Here is a 21398-nt window from a genome sequence, read left to right as displayed (position 1 = left end):
AAATGACAGTGGTGATTGCTCTCCACCAGAAATATCCACAGAGGAAGGGATGGAGAATGATTTGACTTGTGTCTCTAATTAGTGTCCTTGAATTTCCAAACTTTGAGAATGTTATGATGACTCTCTAGTGTACTGATGGAGAAACGGAGAGATGTTTCCCCAGGCTGTCACGGCTCCATGTCCTATGGGCTCCTGCTTTTAGCACTGAGTACCACAGGGCAGAACGGAGAGGCAGCTGAGAACAATGTCTACATTTTGTCTAAAGTCATATGTGATGCAGACGAGTCCAAGTGTATTTGGCAAATTTGGAATGCTATGGGCAGCCAACATGGATACTACAAGCCATTGAATTTGACTGCATGTATTCACTCATTCGTGTGTTTGACAGCCTCTTAAATGAGTACCTAGTATGGGCCAGGACCAGTGTGAGATTCCAATAAAAAACAAAAAAAAGCAAAATATGCACAACTTTAATAGTGGCAAACACTTACATATTAAATGCCAGGCACTGTTCTAGAAACTTTGAACATATTAACTCATTTAATTCTTGCTCAGGTCCTATGAAGCAGGTGCTCTTATTATCCCTGTTTTATAAATGAGAAAACTGAGGCAACAGAGAAGGTAAGAAATTTTCCTACAGTCACACAGCCAGGATTTAGACCCAGTCTGGCTCTGACTCCTTGCTTGAACCCCTGTGCTATATTGCTTCTCTTTACTATAATAACAATAGCTAATGAGGACTTAGTGTGTCCTCATGAGTAATTTTATACTCACAAAAATCCTAACGAGATAGGCACTCCATTATCTCCATTTTGCAACTGAGGAGAATGAGGCACAGAGAGGTTACTGAATTGCCCTAAGGTCTCCGGGCTTGTAAGTGGCAGAGCCAGAATTTGAGCACAGCCCCAGAGCCTGTGTGTTTAATCTCAACGCATCTTAGAACTAGCAGAGACCTGAAAAATCATACAGAGAGTTGGGGCCTGCACAGGCCAACCCATTTAAATAATTAAACTTCAGGCGATCCTGCTCTAGATTTCCAGCAGATGAAGGTATGGCCCAGGTTGAAAGTGCAAAGTGGGGACGGGAAGGCAGATGGTTCAATGCCTAAGGCTGCCCTTGAGCTCTGTATTATCACATCTCTTGCATACCTGCAGTTCTCTATTTCTCTGCCCTCTGTCCTACTCACCCTCACAGGGCATCCAAACAACAGGGATGGACCACACAAGCCTAAGGATAAACCTGACAAGCTGACAATATGTTACATTATTCCCTACACACTACATGTTGAAGAAACTAAAATGGGCTTGAATTTTAGAACTTCACTTTCATTTTTTATGAGGGTACACATGAAAAAAAATGCAAATTATAAAAGAGACATTTGTCACATTTTCCTGAGTCTCCAAAAAGAAAAAGTCATCCATTGTGAGGTCATTTAAAAGAACTGGACTATTTTGTTTGCTGGAAGAGGAGACCGAGCGTTTTCAATAGGTGATTTCTCACGCTGCACTGACTAGCTGAAGGAGGCCTCCCGTTATCTGCCAGCCGCCGTAAGCATGATGTGCTTCACCTGTTCACTTGTGCTTTTAAGCTCTCTCCTTGGTTCTGGAACCACAGCCTGACATGATTCATCCCCATTACCCTCTGAGTCACTTCCTGGGTCGCTCTTCATGGGCATTATTTCTGCTTCTCTCAGACAAGCACCTTTGCGTACACCCCAACCCAGGCTTCCAGATCATGTTACTCCCAGACTTGGGGCCCAGGCAACACAAAGTCCTTTCCTTCAGTGTCCGGCGGGGATCCAACTAAGTGCCAATCCTTGGTGAGCTTCTTTCAGTGGTTTCTACTCATTATCAGGTATGTTTTTCTCTCAGGTAAACCACCCATGTACCTTTCCATTGGAATGTCCCACCGGTAGAACAGACTGGCTTTCCATTCATCGCTTTTAACACACAATATTCTTCAACTGTTTTTTTTAATGCACACATACACACACATATATTATATATATATTTATATTTTAATACTAGAAGCCCAAACTGTACATTTCTATCATATTACTAAACAAAAACTGGGTTTCAGTTTAAGTTCAAAGAATCATGTAGACATTATTCATCTCTGCAAACTCCATTTTCAATTTTTATGCAGGATCCTGGAGCATTGATGACTTGGCTAATAAAAATGCTGTCGGAAGTTAAAAATCGCTTCTGGGGTAATGCTACCTTCTAGTAAGAGAGTTCTTAAAAACACTTGACAGAACTTGGTTGCAAATGACAGATTTTTCCCTCTATACAAGTCACTGTACGCGAGCCGAAGAGTCGATGAGATCGTCAGAAAAACTTCAACCAGGGCACCTGGGTGGCTCAGTTGGTTGAGCGACTGCCTTCAGCCCAGGACCCTGGGATCGAGTCCCGCATCGGGCTCCCTGCTCTGCAGGGAGCCTGCTTCTCCCTCTCCCACATCCCCCTGCTTGTGTTCCCTCTCTCGCTGTGTCTCTGTCGAATAAATAAATAAAATCTTTAAAAAGAGAAAAAAAGAAAAACTTCAACCATTCTTTTCAATTTATTTGATATAAAAGAAAACATCCGGCTTAGGGTATATGTCTAGAATATAAACTATTTGCGAGGCAGGTATGATGATAATGTCTGGTAAAGGCAGAATTTCTTTCTTTTTTTTTTTCCTGGAACTGCCAGTGGGAGGTTTCTGGCAACTTTTAGTTTGGAGAGGTTGAGAAAGCTTTCAGAGTCTTTGGAACAGATTCCTTTTGTTTTTGGAAAATTTCCAGGCTTGGCCCTGTAGTTATATAAATATAAAGCAAGTACCCACCCATTGTCCTTGGCGAAAGCAGTGAAGTCACCATACATTTGAATGCTGATGCTGCAGAGTAAGTTGCCTGCCCAGTTACGTAAGTGGGGTACCTTCCGCCAGAACCATGCCCTTGAAGAGGGTGAGAAATGTTTTGCCTAAATGTGAATCTAGAGTAGGAGCACTGGTATTTAAGTAGTATTTAAAGGGTAAATAACACCAACTTTGTATTTTGAGTGTTATCAACTTTTTTGATACACAGTTTTAAAAAAAGACATTTAATTTTTTTATTTATATTTTTTAAAAATATTTTTTTGAGAGAGAGAGCAGGGAGGTTGCACAGGGGAGAGCAGGGAGGAGAAGGGACAGATGGAGAGAGAGAGAGAGAATCTTAGGCAGGCTCCATGCCCAGCCCAGAGCTCACGTGGGGCTCGATCTCACCACCCTGAGATCACAACCTGAGCTGAAATCAAGAGTCAGACGCTTAACTGACTGAGCCACCCAGTCACCCCCAAACAAAACATTTTAAAAGCTATTTTAGAGGCGCCTGGGTGGCTCAGTCATTAAGCGTCTGCCTTCAGCTCAGGTCATGATCCCAGGATCCTGGGATTGAGCCCCGCATCGGGATCCTTGCTCAGCGGGAAGCCTGCTTCTCCCTCTCCCATTCCCCGCTTGTGTTCCCTCTCTTGCTGTTTCTCTCTCTGTCAAATAAACAAAATCTTAAAAAAAAAAAATGTTTTATACTTTACAAAGTATACCAGTAAACACATGCCACAAATATTTAACATAAAGTTTCAGAAACAATATTTACCTTTATTATACTTAACACTGATATTTCTATATATTCTATGTCATCGTTTTTAATGTTGGTTATACCCCATTGAATTCATATTATGATTTTTTAATGGGTCATAATTTGCAGTTTGAAAAACATCCAACTATTGTGATTGCTTTATTTGGGTCCAGTGATCAATCGGTGGAATCCAAGAGATTTGGGGCCTTGGACTTTGAAGTTCAGGGACCTACAGAGATGACAGTAACTTATTTTAAAACACGTCAACACAGCCAGTTAGATACTACTTGCACCATTTAGTTTCATTTTTAACTCCAGGGGTAGCTGGGGTGGTCAGCAGGCATTCTGATGTGGATGCTTTTGCTGTCTGTATGTCAATCAGTGGTCAAAACTTGCCCATTTGCATGTGGAATGTCAAAAATGGGTTTTTATCATGCGAAATGGTGTCTTGTTGATCAGCATTACGGATGTCAGAAATGAGCTCTTATTAATGAAAAGTATTCTTTGTCTAATACATTTCAATTAAAGAAAAGTTTCTAAAAGTTTTAAAAAAGAACATTCGTAATAAAGATATTTCTAAGAATGTGGGAGGGAAAAAGTATTCTTAATACATAGACTGGCTAAACCATCTCAACCCTAGCACAACCAGGGTATCAGAATCCAGACAGCCCACTAACTGACAACCCTAGGGACATTTGATTGCTAAAAGGCCCTACATGCATGGCAGTGTGTGCCCATCGATGTGGAATATCCTTGATGTCTGATATTGACTGAAAGGGTGACAGAATACTGCCTCTGCAGTCTTGGCTTTTGTCTCCAAGTGAACAAAAGTTCATGCAAGGTGTTCATCAGACCATCCAAAGGGCCAGACAGAGGCTGTGACTTCATCAAGCTTCCAGAATAGATACCGTGACCTGTTTTGTGCCTGCTTGCTAGTGAATGTGTGTTTAGCAAGTGTCTGCTTGGGTGGCAGAATTTGGTCTGAGACTTGCTCTCATTATAACATGGTAGCAAGGTTATGTGGGAGTGGCAAACTATTACCCACTTCAAAGTTCTTTGGCTGACTAGTGTTACCTTTTTTTTTTTTTTAAAGCCCTAAGAGCTGTGATTACCAAATTGATGAAATCCATCCAGTTCCTAGGCCCCTTCCCTACTTGTAAATCTATGTGGAGCATGAGGAATCCTGGAAGAACAGGTTACTTTGGGTGAGAATGGCTGACAAACACGACAGAAGAACAGACCTGTAGAGCATGGGAATGTTCTCTTGACTCCCAGAATTCAATTGGTGAGGAAGACTCAGCAGAGGAAGGGCCTTCACAGGATGGGGGCTTACAATCATTTTACTTTAGATCAGAAAAGGAAATATGGCCTTATTTGGTAATCAGGCTGGGGAGGCCTGGAAATCCATAAGCCACGTTTGAAATCTCAGTATATAACGAGGATTTTTTTTGACATTCTACTCCACTTAAACATTGGTGGTTTAGTTACGAAGTTCACTTTGTCAGGATAATATTGTGGGAGCAGAAGTGGCAGGACTCCATGTGAGCCTCAGACCATGCTGAGTTTCACACCTTCCTGACAAATCAAACAAAGGATAGGCCATAACTGAGTAATCAATGAGGAAACAGCTTTCTGAATTATGGGACTATTTGGAAGGAAGCTAGTGGAGAAGGTCTGGAAATGTTCAAGAGAGATAAAGATGACATGAAGGATTTGGGATCTGCCTTGTATATCGCTCCTTGACCCAGCCCACAGACTAGGTCCGAGCTCTCTGGGCTGCAGGCAGAATTAAAAGGAGTTATGAGGATATTGCTCCCAGTGCCCAGGACCTGGGGAATTAAGTGTAACCCAGACAGCAAGAGGGATCTTCTCTTCATTGATGTATGGATCCAACAAAGAGAAGATTCAAGGGAGTGCAGGGAGAAGCTAGAGAGTCAAGGTCTGCATGTTGGGTATTACTTGAAGAACACGGACAACAGTGTTGTCACCCAAGGCCCTGGAATTAGCAACCGTCCCAAGGCATGACCACTGAGGAGCTTTTCAGTTGGTGGACAGCGACTGTGTAAGCCAGAGAGAAAGAATTTGAGATCAGTGTTTGTAGGCTCATGCAGTTTGGGACAAGAGCCAAAAATATTTGGTTATCACCCACACTGAGCTCCATGATACTTATTTATGCAAGACTTGAGGAAACTTGAAATAAATTTGGGGATCTCATTAGGATTGTAGTGATTATAGATTCTCCTTCAAAGGCAGAGCCTCAGACAAGGGCTTGTGTGCAAGCAGTTTATTTGGGAAATGATCCAGGAAAGTGAGGCCAAGAAGAAATGGCAATACAGGAGTATATTATCCAGTTGGTCACCACTGTGTTACTAGGGCTTGCCCCACTAAGACCTTCCGAGGAGCCATATATAACATGCCTCATTTATCCACCAACTCTCATCCCCCATTAGAACAGGGATGCCCCACTGGGCTTTAACTCCCCTGCCCTTTTAGGCTGTGCATGCCTGAGTGGGTTTCCACAGCCATTTCACAGCACAGCATTAGACAAGTCCCAGGGCAGAAAGATGTGATGCAGATGAAGTGAGGCACTGTCAGAATAGGTTTGCACAAAGCTCGTTGCTATGACAGTGGCTGGAGTAAAATGTGGGCTGAGAAGATGCAAGGCTGTAAAGTGGTACACACCAAGTATCTTATATAACACATCTCTTGCACTGCTCACGTCCACTCTGCCCTATGTGAAGTCCCATTCAGCAGGCAGCCTTCAGTGTGGTGGACTTCCAGTCTCTACAAAAGACTTCATACGGACAAACCTATAGTCCCTACTGCTGTAACTGGCATTGCAGGAAGGGGTCGGATAGAGTCCATCTGTTCTCAGGGTCCTGGCTGATACCTTCCCCATACCTTCATTAGGAAGGGAAATTATCAATTATGGGAGTTGCAATTCGATTTCAAGTACTAGACAACTGACCCAAAATGGTTAAACTGAAAAAGGGAACTTATTGGCTCGTATAACTGAACAGTCCAGGAGTAGATATGGATTCAGATGGGGCTTGAGGCAAAATGCTTGTGGTATTGTTGCCACAGAACAGAAGGATCTGAAGGGCACAGGGTGGGGGTGGGGGGGAACAGGTGTATATTTCATCAATATTTAAAATGTTTGCCAAATAAATAAATCTTTAAAAAATAAAAAAAATAAAAAATAAAATGTTTGCCAATATGATAAATGAAAAATGATTTTTTTATTTGCATTTCCCTAACCACTGCTGGTCTAGTGGTTGAAGTGGGATTTGAACACAAGTCAGTTAACCCAGAAATTCATATTCTTTTACCAATACCCTACACTATATTCTTCCTATTGGCTTCATTTGGAATCCTGAATTAGAAAAAGGCAAGAAAGATAAAGAAAACTGTCTATCAGATCTATGAAGATGACAAAAGGTTTAGAAACTTTACCTGGGAAAACTTACTGAAAATGGGAATTCTTTTTCTTATAGCTAAGGTTTTTTTGTTCTTGTTTTTTGTGGGTTTTGGTTTTTGTTGTTTGTTTGTTTGGCTTTTTTTTTTTTTTTTTGTAGCCTGTACGGGGAACAAACCTTCTTATTGCGAAGTCTATAAAGGCAATGAAATAATGCAACTTCTCAAGAACTTTTAAGCGTTTAACTATTGCCTTTTATGAAAAGATTCAGACTAGCTGGCAGAAGAGGAAAGGGATTGAACTGGAGCCAAAGGGAATCTATTTAGTTACAATTACACCTCTCAACAGAAAAGGTACAACACAGGGATAGGTGTAGTAGATGAGTATGTTGTTTGTTTACCCTCATCCTCCCCAGTTCATGTGGTCACAATGGAACTATGGATAATGATGCCACGCTCCTCCCAGCTCAACAGTAGTCATGTTGACCAATGACTAGTCAATGTACTCACTTCTCTGGTCATGGTGAATGGCTCAAAGATGGACATGGGATATAAGCAGAGCCATGATGAGTGAAATAGAAATAGAAAACATATATTTAAGTATATTTACAGATCTACACTCAGTGACAGTAAGGCGCTGTTAAGCCAGTGGCAAAAAATAAAAAAAAAACTGTATGTTTACTCCCCTGCCCTTTTAGGTTGTGCAGTATGTTTAAAGGAAGAAAAGAAAGACAAAAGCAGAAAACAAAATAGAAGTAGTATCCATTACATGTGACTTTTGCAATGAATAATAGAATATGACATGCAATAGTGCATGTTCTTTCACTAAATGTAAGTCTAAGTGGAGTCCTCCCTAGGACTCGGCTGCTAGAGTAATCAGAATGCCTCTTTTCCATTAGGGTGGATAACCTGGCATCTGAAGCCAGCAGCATCCCTGAATTTCTAAGTCATGTGAGCCAATACAATTCCTATTTTGCCTGAGCTGTATTGTTCAGATTTCCTTTTTTCCAATAAGAAGTTTTTCACCAATATGTTAGCTCACTCTCAAGTCTATCGGAGCTCCTTCTTCTGAGTCTGTTTATACGAGATGCCTTGCATGCAAAAGGAAGATGGCCAGTTGACTCCTCTAGAGATGGGTCCCCTCTCACCAGGGATCCCATGGTGAGTGTAAGGGTCAGACAAAGGAATGCAGGGCGAGTGTGATTCTCACTTCAGATTCTGGGAAGTACGTTCATCGCTCCCACGTTCCTTACGTATGATTCCAGGGCATGTAGGGGAGAGACATTTAAGTGATTTACAGCGTGTAACAGATAAAGCTATAATCCTTTTTCCTTTGTTGCATGAGAAATGAAAAGTTGATTCCTACTTAAAATCATTCACACAAACCAGATTCTGGACCAAGTGTCAGCCGCGGTGTGATCAGCCAAAACATAGGGCTTTTTAAACAGTCCTTTCTAAGCCTCATCCAGTAGAGCCAATTTATCAGTCAGGATGTGAGTTGGAGGCAAGGCTGTGATGAATAAAGACCAACTGCAGCCAACTTTCTGAGAGTCTTTGTAACTTGGGGCTTCAAGGGAACGGAAAAAGAAGCTGAACTGAGTCTCTGACTCTCAGGTGTTTAGGTTCCATGGAGAAGGGGACTAACATCAAGCCACGGGAAGAATGACGACCATTTGTGGAGCGCTTCTCCAGGCCAGCCACGCTGCACGTTTTATCTCACTTGATCCCCACAAGGATGCTGTGAAGGGGGTATTTGTAATCCACAGATATTCACATGGAGACACTGAGGCTCACAGAAATCATGGTTTGCCCAAGGTTGCATAAAAGTACATGGAGGATCTACAAGTCAAGCTCAGTTCTACTTGTCCAACGCCTGTGCATGGCTTAAAAGACTGTGTTTTTCCCACACCATTATATGGCCAACTATGGTTGTGTTCATTAACAGCTTTGTATTTATTTATTTTAGAGAAGGAGGAAGAGAGAGAGAGAGAGAGAGAGAGGTGGGGGGAGGGTGGTAGAGAGAAAGAGGGAGAGAGAGAATCCAGGGTTCCATCTCACAACCCTGAGATCATGACCTGCGCTGAAATCAAGCCAGATGCCCAACTGACTGAGCCACCCAGGCACTCTAACAGCTTTGTATTTAAGTCATTCCTTCAAAAACTAGACTTCTAGGCAAGACCTCCAAAGGAATCAAACCACACCCACAATTATCGCAGTATTGCTTGGTCTTCTCTTCTAGAAGAACACTCTTCTAGAGGAACTGTTTATTTACCACCTTGAAACGCTGCCTTATAAAATCTCAGTTCAAAGACTGTGTATGTCCCAGGAAACATACAGTTTTTTTATTTTTTGCCACTGGCTTAACAGTGCCTTACTGTCACTCACAGAAGTAGCATCCTGATCTCTGGTAAATCACATGATATACTCGTTTCGTATTATAACTATTGCCCTCATTATATGTATCCTTAACTGAAATGTTTAGATAGTTGTGATGGAATCAGTTTTCTTAATTCTACAGTGTTCACAGATTTCCCCTCTCCCCCCAGTCTGCCAAAGAGATCCTGTAACTAATTGCCTGCCCAGTTTTCCTCCTTAGGAGACATGAGAAAATAAAAGAATCCCTCTAATTACTTTGTGCTTATTTGTGCCTCTATAAACCTGACTCTTCTCCAAGACAAAACCACCTGGGACATAGCTTCTAGAGAGCCACACAGTCATACCTGTGAAAAGTTAGCAGGGCCCAGGGTACAGAAGCTCATGCCTGGTGGCATGACAAGGTAGGATGATTCCTGGAGCCAGACCGCCCCCAATGTACTCTTCATGGTGCTCTCGGGGGATTCCATGAAACAATAGACGTGAAAAGTCTTTCTGAACTAGAAACACTGTGCACATGTGAGCTGTTACGACCACCTGGTGTGGTGTGTGCGGTAGAGATTACCTTTAGCTGGTGGCAAGCATTTCAGTTTATATAACACTTTTCATTCCAGGAGCCCTAAACCCTTGTGAATATTATCCCAAGAAATATCACTTGAAATAAAATGCACGTAAACAGAGGCTAGCAAATGAAGGCACCAACAATGATGACAATGATGAAGGTCTTCAATGAGAACATCAACATTTTGACATGCCAACTCTCGAGGACGTCACTGCTGTAGTCACAACACCTTCTGAGGGGAAAATCAATTCTCAACATGAATGTTTCCCATCAGGGCTGACTGTTTGGGTTGCGGTGGGGAGAGGTGGAGGGGGGACAGAAGTGAAAAAAACATTTTAAAATATGAATTGTATTTTCCATAGCGGTACATCAGAAAACTCAAATATAACTCCACAACTCTTTCAAGAGTTTCCTTTTTGTTTCCCGATGGTAAAGGGAGAGAGAAAATAAGCTGTCATTATGAGAATGATCAAACGTGGAGAGAAGAGAGGCAGAGGTAAGTAAAACACCAATTACAGTGCTGCCAATCTGTGTGAGTTGGGCCTCTTCCAAACAACAGTGCACATGGATCTGAGGACATGGGGAAGGGGATGGCGGGGGTAGGGAAGAGAGAGCTGCCAAAAGTCGAGCGAGCCGAGCCGGGGAGGTGGAGAGAAATGGTCCCCTGGCGCTCTGGCAGCAGTTTAATCAGGCAGAGCCCCATGCATTCCCATGCACCAATTCCATTCTGTGTGTTCACTCACAGATTTGGCTTCTGGCTCACTCTCTTTGTTTGGGTAGCTAGGCATGAAAAAGAATCATCCGCAACCAGAGCTCAACTTAATTCCCAATTCCTCTCTGGAAACTATCTGTTGGCATCATGAAGTGTTCTGTGTAAAAGGCCATGCTTTGGCTGGTCCAAAGAGGAATTTCAGGCCCTCCATCAGGGTCTTTGTGGATAAAGCTAATTCTTGGAAATTGACAGAGGAGTCTGTACCTCTGGAATAATTTGTGTTGCCCCAGCATCTCACTGTTCTTGCCAATGACACACAGGAACCCTTGGCAATTTTTTCCTCTCTCCTGGCAAATGGGATGATGGCACAGCTGTTTTCTCTCTATAAAAAGATAGTCACTCCTCTCTGAACCTCCAGCTGGAAACAAAGGTCAACTTACGTTAGTGACTGAACTACCACGTGGCATATGAAGAAACACAAAAGAAATTCACCATGAGAAACTCTAAAATTTCTAATCATTTTATCCATGTCCCAGCACCTAAATCTGAGTGTGGTGCTCACCAAGTTTTGAATGAATGCAGGAAAAGAAAATTGGGTTAAATATTGCATTATCTGCTGTTTTCAGAAATTTTCATGCATGGTAATTTTAATCTCTGCCCTTTTTTCTCTTTGGGTCAGGGAAGCCACACTTACCATATTACAACTGCTTTGACTTGTATCAAGTCCCTGTGGGGTTCAAGACACACTCAGGAGTGCTCTGAGAGATGTAATAAAAACTGAAAGAAAGAGTAAGTGAATGGATTTCTGGTAAACATGAAAGATTATACATACAAATTTGCCTTTCCTTTCCCGAACTCCTCTAAAATGACAGTAACACTTAAAAGAAAAAATAAAACATGAACCCACAAGAAAAGAAAAAAGGAGATGGCAGCAGATTATAAATAGTCACAATACTTTGGGAATGGAAATCCAAGGAGGGGAAAGAAAGGGGGTACGGGAGAAAGAGTCAACGAGAAGCAAACCAGTTCATGCCTCAGAATCCCCAGAGCCATGGGAACTGAGGATGCCAGGTGCCTCCAAAGGCAGAAATGCTGAGTGGGTTTGAAAACGGAACAACCGATTGCAAGGTAACTAGGAAACTGGGACCTAAGCTCAGGTGATCAATTAAGTTTAGTTTGGTAGATTTGGAATTCACTTAATTAGAGGATAAAGTTAAAGCCATAATTAAATGCTCTAGCCCAGAAGTGGCAGATATTGCTCCTGCTCAAAGGCCAGAACTCGTCACGTGGCCCCACCCAACAAGAAAGGCAGGATGTCTTGCTTGTGTCTGGAAAGAGAAGAGTGTTACATTAACATCAGGAGCCACGTGAATGACTATCCGAAGGCCCAGGACTGAATTTGTATACGTGGTACTCCGGAGATGTAAGACTAAGAGTCAGCATGGAAAGAAGACAGAGAAAAAACAATCAGATACAGGAGAAGGACGAAGAAAGCAGAAGTCATGGATGACCAGGAGGAAGGAGAGAGGGTGAAGAAGGAAGCAAGTGATCAATGCAGAAGTTTCTGATAACAGGGTGCACCATGCATGGGAAGGCAGAGGGATTTAATACAAGAGTCATGTCAAGATAGTACTCATTCCCTTGATGAATTTCTCAGTCATAATTTCTGTTTCTCATCCTAACCCTAACCCCACATCTAACCTTAATTATAACAATGCATACATAAGGCTGCCTTAGCCTGTTGCCACTGGACATTCTGAATGTCTAATCCCAAAACCCTTCCTCTGATTTCATTCTTATTAAGCAAACTTCTTATGATTGGGCTTTCCTTGAAGGTCTTCCTTCAGTAAGGGAATGTGTTAGTCATATTAAAGTATTTCAGACCACATGTCAGCTCCATTTCTCAATAGGTAAATTAAAAAACAGGATTCTGGGGCGCCTGGGGGGCTTAGTTGGGTAAGCATCTGACTCTTGATTTCAGCTCAGGTCACGATCTCAGGGTCATGAGATCAAGGCTTGGAGCCTGCTTAAGATTCTCTCTCTCCCACTCCATGTGCCCCTCCCCACTCATGCTCTCTCTCTCTCTTTCTAAAACAAATAAATAAATATTTTAAAAAATAGCATTCTTTTATACATCAGTGGGATGAACTTGGTATATATGAATCTCTCACCAGATGGTTCCACCCTTGATATGCAGGTAAATATATATTTGCAAATGTAAATATACAAACATAAGGCCTACCAGCCTTATGTGCAATATCTGATTTTTTCTACAATGAACATTAAGAAGGAAAAATCCAACAGAAATAAACTCCATCTTGAAGAGAGATGGAGGAAGGAGTAAAAATAATTCAATGGGGGGAAAGCTGGATAATAAGGTATTAGGAAGTAACAGAAAGGGGGAAAGAGATACCATGAAGGGAGGCCACAATTTCAGAAACCTAAAGATCTTGGTGGCCTTCTTATGTTTGCTGAATTTAAAACAAGACTATGATTGTTTGCTAGACTAAGAAGTATGCAATCTGGCAAAAATCTAAGTTAAGGTTATTGATGGTAGAATGAAAATACCAAAACTTAATACATGCCAGAAGCCAAGGATATACTAGATTTTTCTATTTCTAAAAATAAGCACAGTGCCTGTGTGGCTCAGTTGGTTGAGTGTCTGCCTTTGGCTCAGGTTATGATCCCAGAGCCCTGGGGTGGAGTCCAACGTTGGGCTCCCTGCTCAGTGGGGAGTCTGCTTTTCTGCCTCTCCCCTGGCTCATGCACTCTCTTTCTCTCTCTCTCTTTCTTTCTCGCTCACTCTCTCTCAAATAAATAAATAAAATCTTAAAAAAAAAATAAGCATGCTGGGGGTTGTTAAAGAAATTATAATAGGAACAGATTAAATGTCACATGACAATAATATAATAAATTATAACAGATTATAATGTGATGGAATACAATTCAGTCCCCAAAACCAGATTGTTGGAGAGGACTCAATAGCAAAGAAAAAGGATGGCCTCAATATAATGTTCTGATGAAAAACAGCAGGGTTTTAAAATATGTTGGCATTCTCCTATGTTTATTGCAGCATTGTTCACAATAACCAAATTATGGAAGCAACGTAAGTGTCCATCAATAGATGAATGGATAAAGAAGATATAGCTTATATATACAATGGAATATTACTCAGCCATCAAAAAGAATGCAATCTTGCCATTTGCAACAGTATGGATGGATCTAGAGGATACAATGCTAAGTGAAAAAAGTCAGTCAGAGAAAGACAAATACCATATAATTTAACCCATATGTGGAATTTAAGAAACAAAACAAAGAGTAAAAAAAAAAAAAAAAAAGGAACAAACCAAAAAACAGACTGACTACAGAGAACAAACAGATGGCTACCTGAGGGGAGGTGGGTGAGGGGATGGGGGAAATAGATGATGGGAATTAAGAGTACACTTATCACGATGAGCAGAGTCATATAAAGAATTGTTGAATAACTATATTGTACTCCTGAAACTAATACAACACTGTATGTTGACTATGCTGGAATTAAAATAAAATAAAGTAAAATAAATAATAAAATGTGTGTGCATTATTATACCAACTTTGAAAACTAGAAAAGACTGGAAGATCTCAAAAATGAGTGTGAGAGTGGTGGTGTGATTATGGCTGATTTTTATTTCATTCTTTATACTTCCTGTGATTTTCAAAAATTTCTGTAATGAACTTAGAATTCTTTTATATAATGTAAATTACTTTTATAGAGAAACGTGCTTCCATTAGCAACTCTATTTTTCAATTATATTTGTTAGTTATATTGGAATTAAAAACTCATTACATACATTAAATGTAACATTTTTAAATGCTCAGGGTATATATGCTCCCAACTGCTTTTAAAATGAAATTGTAATTAGATGGAATAAGAGAATTGAGACTGGAAAAGCTCTCTGAGGGTGATGGCAAAGGCATGAAATGCCCTATTTCAAATATTGCAAAATACCATACAAATGGTAATCTTGTGGACGTATTTTGCAGAACGCAATACAAATAAATTAAAACTTGACTTTAGATCTTCTCATAGATTTTAATATAAATGGAAAAAGTTTCCAAGTTTCCAATTGAGCTAAAAGTTCATTTTTACATTATATGAAAATGAGATGATAGGCAAATTGATACTGAGAATAAGATTATGAAGGAAATAGTCCACCTGCCTAAGAGAATATACTATTGACAAATAGTGGAACCAACCTTTATATACTTACAATATATGCATCAATTAACAATTAACACTCTAAGTATAGTTAACTCCATTTAGTGATGCAGAAGAAATGGAGAGAATTTCCTCCCATCTGACAGATTCTATTTTCTCTGCAAAGAGTGAGGCAAGATCATCTGAGAGTAAGGGGCCAGTGTGAAGTTCAGGGATCAAGGAAGGTAGAGAAGCATAAGGTAACTTTGCAGAGAATAGGACAGTGCACCCACCAGAAAAGTGTTATATTGCCATGGCCTCAAGGATGACTGTGGACTGAGATTATTTCAGTGATACAAACTGAATGGTCTCACTGAGCAAGCTGGACTCAGAGGATGCAAAGAGAAACAATTTTATTCTTCACCCCCAACTGCCCATCTGAATCCTCTCTTTTGCGCCTACTCTTCCCCACCCTTCAGATGAAACATTAGGAAGGTCTTCTGACTGTGATCATCTCAGATAACAAAATGTCCTCTGGTCACTTCATCCCCAAAGAGCCTGCAGTGGGGAATGGGATGTTCATCTCTATTTCCCCATTCATGCTACTTCTCCCTGACCGCTGCTCCGTTCCCCCCACCACCTGACTTCTAATGGACCCTCCAGGATGGGGGCAAAGGCAACAGAATGGTAAGAAGAGGGAAGGCCTTATTTGACTGACACAGATATAAGCTGGTGTAGTTTCCCTTGACTGATGTCCCTCTCATGGGATCATATCCACAGCCTCCTCAGATGCTCCCCTGCTTGGACCCCTTCCATCTGTAATTCCTTTGTCTCGGGCGGTCCTCTCCTCGAACCAGCCCCATATGATTCCCTTCTGCTTCTCCACCCAGTGGAACCCCTGACCTCTTTTTGCCAAGGATACCTCATCGATTGCAGGAAGCCCTCTGGGTCAAGATTCCTTTCTAAACAAGGCAGACTCACATTCCTACCGTCGGTGTGACATTTGGCCCCTGAAAAAAAAAATGCAGCTTTGACCTGGCAGAGGTCAGAATGTGGTAATTTCCTAAATGCAGCCCTCTGCTGTGCTGACACGCAGTTCACTTCAGCAAACCTCTCATTAAAGACTTTTTTCCCCTAGGCATGAGTCTAAATGTCTGTCTGTACCCTCCAAGCCTCAAAAGCTACCTATCAAAGACGACTATGAAGCTCCCACATGGCTAGGGGGGTAAGTAGGAGGGAGTATCAGATAGAAAAAACTCACAGCTAAAGGTAAGTGAAAGATAAAGATCATAAAACCTGTTTCATCCACCTTCTTTAGGAGTCATGCATAGGGAGGAGCCAATAATTTGCTCTGGAATGTGACAGTATTTGGCATCCTTGGTCTTGGGGCCTCCATGGAAACTAGAAGAGAGGCTTCTACCTTAACTTTATCTTTCCTCTGTGCAATTTTTTTCAGTACCACTCAGTCTCCTCGTTGGAGAGCAAGAAGATGGTTGGCTTCAAGTCATGTCAAATAGGAATGATGAAAATAGAGTGGCAAGGGGATTTGGGCCCTGGCAAGAGGGACGGAACTGATGCACCATGGAATCAAAGCTGGATAAGGAAGACAGTAAAGAAGGGCAGTGGACTAAAGGACTGAGGAGGTTGGAGAGTGTAGAAGGAATGGCTGAGCAAACATTCTGGAAAGATACTTTTAGCAGTAGTTTGGCTAAAGGGAACGGAGATGAGAAAGGGCTGAAGAGTCTTTGGGGTTTGCAGCCTGGTGGACTAGCCAGTGGTTATGGAATTGTTGGCAGGTGTAGAGTATCACAGAGGAGAGCTGGTTTTCAGGGCATAGTGCTGAACTCCACCTTGACTGAGCTGAACTTGAGAGGACAGGGAGACATCCAAGTGGAAATGTCCCTGGAGGGCTGGAACTCAGAACAATAGGGTTCAAGATGTACCTTTCACAGCCAGGACCAGAGGTACTATTGGCAGTGACAGGACTCATCGACTTCCCCAAAGGAGAAAGTAAAAGGCAGAATGCAGAGATTGAGGACCACTTGGGAAATGCACCTTGTTAGAAGGAACGGGTATGAAGAGAACCTGTTAACAGAGAGGAAACAGAGCTCTCTGTCATCCAAGAGAAAGGGCTGCATTTGAGAGTCAAGCTAATCTGTTCTGAAGAGTACTTCATCCAAAAATACCTCTTCTTCCTCTTCCTTCCTAATTCCTAATTACCTTTATCGCCTGGTTATGCAGCTAAATCTCCTCCTACCTCTTAAACTTGGTTTCCACATCCATAAAAGGAAGGTAATAATCGCATCTGCCTCTCAGGGTCGTGGGTGATATGCCTGGCACAGAGTACAAACCCAAAAAGTGTGAGCTATCCTTATTATCGTCGTCATTTTTTGTATTTGCCTCTAATCAACAGTCACTCCTTTACAAGGTAAGTATATCAAACTTATTTCCAGAGGCTTTGTCTTTTGTGTTTTGTTTTGTTTTGTTTTGTTTTTTTGCCTCTCACTTAGCTCTTCCCTCTGATACAAATGGCCCTGGGAAAGAGAGACTCACTCAAACACTGAGATTGCTAATACTCACGATTAAATAAATATGTTGTCATCATGATACTGGTTTGATTTTTAAGTCTAAAGTTCAGAAGTTACTAATTCCTCTGAGGGACTATGCCTACGGTTTAGAGACCTTGCCACCAGCTGGATGATGTTGCTGAATTATGACATTTATTTACTGCATTACTTTTCTACTGCTATGTAACAAATTACAACAAATTTAGTGGCTTCCAAACAATATGCCTGTATTAGCTTACAGTTCTGTAGGTCTGAAATCTGGGCCCAAAATGGCTAGGTTCTGTGCTGGGGGGCGCTCACAAGGCTGAAATCAAAGTGTCAGCTATAGTTCTCATCTAGAGTTCAGAGTGCTCTTAAAAGCTCACTAGTTGTTGGTAGAATTCAGTTCTTTGTGGTTTTAGGACTGAGGTCCCTGTTTTCTCTCTAGCTCATTGGCTGGGGACCTGTCTCAGTTTCTAGAGGCTGCTCCTTTCCATTGGCAGTTCACTACATAGGTGTATGTATGCTTTCTTCTAGGCCAGCAGGAATGTTTCTCTCTCTTAAAAGACTCACCTGATTAGAGCAGGCCCACCCAAATAATCTCCCTTTTGCCATATAACATATCATAATCAATAGATTGATATCTCATCATGGTTATATGTTCCACCCACATTCAAAGAGGAAACGATTATACAAAGGCAAGGATCGCTGGACGTGATCTTAGAATTCTACATGCCACATTTACCCATGAAATGACATTGGCTTTAGGCACTGAACAAAGCACTGTGGGTGCAAAGACAGGTTAGATGCTGCCTTCTAGCCCCATAGCGTCCCACACGGGAGCCCCGAGCCACATGTGGCTATCGAGCACTCAAAATGGGGCTAAGCCAAATTGTGATGTGCTGTAGGTATAAAATGCACACCGGACTTCAAAGAATGGGTACCGTCCCCAAACTGTAAAATATCTCCTTAATACTTATACATTAGTTACCTATCAAAGCCATAATATTCAGGATATTGTGGTCTCGATAAACTACATTGTTAAAATTAATTTCACCTGTTCCTTTTCACTTTTTTTAGTGTCTACTTAAAAAAAAATTTTAAGTAAAAAATGTAACTTGCATGACTGGGCAGTTCTGGTGTAGACCACGAAAAAGCCAAGCGCTTCTGTGCATACCAGGTGTCATGAGAGGAGAAGCCAGTGGGGTTTTGGGCACAAAGATGGAAAGGTCAGCTTTGCTGGGGAAGAGAGTGCAGACAGGAAAGGTGTCCCATTCACAGCAGACAGAGGGAGAGCATGCTTTTCCAGCAGTTCTTTTCCAATACTCAGGAATTCTTTATATAAAGCTGCAAAGCCACAGCTAGTGACTTGTTCATTTCATTTCATTTGCATTTTTTTGACTTCTTTATTTTAGAAGACACAATTCAAAGTTAGATTCTGAAACAAATATAAATGCCCAAATACAAACGAACGCTTGCCTAACAAACCTTTAAGTGTTCTCCATCCACCTGGGCCTTCTCCCTCTTTCTCTCGGACCCTCACAGACAGAACAATTCTCTCTCTCTGAGCTACTTCGGAGGGTCCAAAACTTCAAGGCTATCATCATAGAGAGCAGCCTGTCTTCCAAAGTCCTCATGGGCAGTGTTTCTCTGGCCTTTGATCTCACCAATAGAGGGCAGCTATTACCAGCTTAATTAGAGAGTAGTTATTACTTTCTTGGCCCTCCCAATTAGTTCAAAGAGCTCTCTTTGGCTTCCTTGATTTTTGACAAATCACAAAAAGAAATGTTGAAATGTGATCTATAAAACGTTTTCTGTAATGGCCTTTTTTTCCAGGGGGAGATTCCCTGTCAGTTAGTCCAGTCTAGTCTAAAATGTTAGACTCCATCCCACTTCCCATAAAGACCCATGTGAATAATGTTTACTCTTCAGACAAATACTTTTATGTGCAAACAGTTAATACCTGTTATGCATATACTATGTATTAGATGCTGTGCTCAGTATTTATATCATCTCATTTTATCTTTTACAACTCAGAAAGGTAATAATATAATAGTAACAATTATTGACTGCTCCCTATGTGCTAGGTACTTTTCTAATCTTTATTTGAGATGAAGTTAATTTCAGGATTACATGAGATAAAATATGGTACGTGCTAAGAACAGTGCCTGGCACTGGGAGATGTGCTCCATAAATGTTAACTAATATTTCATCCTCACAAAGATCCTGTGTCTTGAGGATTATCATTTCTATTTTACAGATAAATAAATTGAAGCTTGGAGGGCTTAAATTTCTTGCCTTAGATCAGTTGTTCTCCAATGATAGTGGGCACCAGAATCAGCCACGGGGCTGATTAAAACGGATTGCTGGGCCCCACCACTGAGTTTCAGCTTCAGGGGACCTGGGGTGAGCGCCAGGAATGTGCATTTCTAACAAGTTTCCCAGTGATGCCAGCAACGCTGCTCAGGGATCGCTCTGCTCTAGATCATACAGCTAATAAAGACTTCACCCCAGTGGTTCATGCTCTTTACCACAACTCAACACTCCTCTTTGTCATCTTATGTTAATGGAGCTTAAAGGGTCTACAAATCAAACTAATGTCAGAACTTAGACAACTTCAAACAAATCATAAAGGAGTTTTAAAAAACAGAATAAAATGGTTGATTCACACTACATATTGGGAAATCCTGACCCAAACAGGGCGTTAATTCCCTTTCTAAGAAGCATGCCATTCATAAATCCTCATTAGTAAGGGTCTTTTGCTCACTTCCAGCCACCACATATGCTGGCATAGATGAGTAATATCTCTTCAAATGTACACATAGATGGACCTTCCCAGGCAAATTACAGCTTCTTCCAGTGGAGGAATACACACCACCTTTGTGTTAAGGGTTTTCTCCAGGGAGGAAAAGACGGCTATGGGATTGAGAAGAATTCACAAGGGGTTTAGTTAGAATAGCAATGTTTTTGTTCTTTAAAAAAAAAAAAAAAAAAAAAAAGTGAAACAATTCTGGCAAAATGTCGAGGTTAAAGCTGGTTGATAAAGTATACAGATGCTTATTACCTTATTCTCCACATTTTCCTGAGTCTTTGGACTATTTTCCAAATACATAACTTAAAAGGCCCTATGCTTTCTAGTTAGTAGGGAAAGCACATGGAGGAAAACCAGACACAGCTCCACCTCCCATGGGAGTCACTGCCCAGGGTAAGGAGGTGACCCTGAATCAAACAATTATAATGGGCACAGAGTTACAGACTGTGATCTGTCTTACAAGGCTAAGAGTGAGCCTGTGAGGAAGGCTTTTAACTCTTGTACGTGACCTAGACTTTGGGAGTCTAGGAATGCTATCCTGAGGAAGTGGAAATTCAGCTACGAGCTGCAGGACATGTACGTGTTAACTAGGAGCAGGTGGGTTGCAGCATAGAGAAAACTATAAAAAATCCAAATGTGGGGAAGAAGTTTTCAAAGCAATGAAGGCATGTCTGTGGGTCTGAAGAACAGTGAGCAGGTAGAAGGATGACCTAAGGTGAAGCTCCAGAGTTTCTGCCATGAATACTTGAATTAGCGCTTTCATTGATCTCTCTTCCCTTTAGTGGTTGCTTTAAACTCCTGGATTATCAAAGGCCAACTATCAAAGGTCTTTTATTCAGACTTCTCTTTCTCATTACACTATTAACCTTATTTTGTTGTCATTTCCGGTGTCTCCCTGCCTAGTGCCAAGACTCCTTCACTGCCATAATCTCCAGCAGATGATCCCTTCTACTCAAGGAGGTTCATCTATGTTGACCGCGTTGGATTCAGCTGCCCCCCCCATATGTTTCCCAACTGACCAATGTTGACCCATAGGTAGGGACAGCTCTACACCTCTATTCAGCAGGAAAACATTATAGAATATAAGACCTTCCACCTTCAACAACCTTAAAGATTTAAGGGTCAAAATTGTTCAGGGGGGAAATGATGAGGGAGCAGAAGGCTAGCTGAAGACAAAGCATAAGTTGACACCCTGCAACCTCTCCTC

General features: G+C 41.5%; 1 long non-coding RNA gene across 3 annotated transcripts in view; it reads right to left on the bottom strand.

The window, feature by feature from the left end:
• Positions 1–3804: 3804 nt before the first annotated feature.
• The window catches only part of LOC118017849, a 40180-nt gene continuing 22586 nt past the window's right edge, over positions 3805–21398 (bottom strand). For all 3 annotated transcript variants that reach the window (XR_004681245.1, XR_004681247.1, XR_004681246.1), the window contains one exon: positions 3805–3824. This is a non-coding gene — a long non-coding RNA (uncharacterized LOC118017849). The remainder of the gene's footprint in view (positions 3825–21398) is intronic.

This window comes from Mirounga leonina, unplaced genomic scaffold, assembly GCF_011800145.1.
Source record: "Mirounga leonina isolate KUSES-001 unplaced genomic scaffold, KU_Mleo_1.0 Mir_170, whole genome shotgun sequence".
In the NCBI taxonomy this organism is placed as follows: domain Eukaryota; kingdom Metazoa; phylum Chordata; class Mammalia; order Carnivora; family Phocidae; genus Mirounga; species Mirounga leonina.
Note: the sequence above shows the minus strand (reverse complement) of the source record. Positions and strands in the feature narration are given on the sequence as shown.